The 1,070-nt window shown below is 41.7% G+C and overlaps 1 pseudogene; it reads right to left on the bottom strand.

The window, feature by feature from the left end:
* Nucleotides 1-433: 433 nt before the first annotated feature.
* LOC124244410 (60S ribosomal protein L36-like) lies at nt 434-750 on the bottom strand (annotated as a pseudogene).
* Between the last annotated feature and the right edge of the window lie 320 nt (nt 751-1,070).

Here is a 1,070-nt window from a genome sequence, read left to right as displayed (position 1 = left end):
TGTTTAAGTTTTATTTTGGGGCATTGAAAGCCCTTCGTGATTTGGCATCTGCCTACCTGTTTACGGTCTTTGCAATGGCTCCCCCATATGCTCTGTACTAGAACCACATGGCTCAGTTTGCAGACCATCAAACAAGACAAGTTCTTCCAGGATACCGTGCCACTTTTTACATTGGTAGTCTCTCCTATCCGCTTTTCTGTCCGAGAAACTTCTCTTCATTTTTAAGACTCAAAGGGGAAAGCTTACTTCTCCACTCATGAAAAACAACTTCTCTCAGCCCTGGTACCTTCTGGGTTTTGGCTGTATTCTGGCAGTTATCACCACATGATTTATATATCCTAAATTCTTGGAGGGCATATTTTTTCTCGCTCATCTTTTGATTCCTTTTTCTTTTGCCAAAAAGGTTTTATTATGCACTGAGGGGCTTGCGGGCTCAGTCCTTCTTGGCATCCACCTTTCTTAGGGCTGCTAGGACGTTGCTCAACTCCTCTTTCTTCCTCTTGGCATGGATGTGAGTCCCCACCCTTTTCTTGATGAACTTGAGGGCCCACTTGTCCTTGGAGACCTTGAGCAACTCCATTGAGCGCCACTCATAAGGGGTGAAACTGCATGTATCTTTGATTATGTCCCACATAAACTTGGTGTGCTTGGTGAGGCACTGTGACAGTGGCTGTGCCTTGGCTTGCTCACATTCTTGGTCACTTTGTGGCCCTTTTTGAGGCACATGGCCATGGGGTAGCACAGAGTCATGGTCATTGCTCTTCAGTGCCTGCCTTGGCAGAAGGGCATCATTTAATTCTTAAGGTTTGAGTATTACAGTGCCTTGCATGTGGAAAAGGGTTAATAAAGTGAATTTTGATTGACTAAAAGGATAAATTATAACACTTATTGTAATAGCAATAATTTATCTAGTACTTACTGTATGCAGAAACTGTTCAGAGCACTTTAAATATTTTAATTCCACAAATTTAATCCTCACAACCTCCAAATGTGGTATTTTTCTTATTTTACAGATGAGGAAAATTGATTATAGAGATGTTAAATAGTTTCCATAAGGTCACACTGCTAGT

This window comes from Equus quagga, chromosome 9 (assembly GCF_021613505.1).
Source record: "Equus quagga isolate Etosha38 chromosome 9, UCLA_HA_Equagga_1.0, whole genome shotgun sequence".
Lineage (NCBI taxonomy): Eukaryota > Metazoa > Chordata > Mammalia > Perissodactyla > Equidae > Equus > Equus quagga.
Note: the sequence above shows the minus strand (reverse complement) of the source record. Positions and strands in the feature narration are given on the sequence as shown.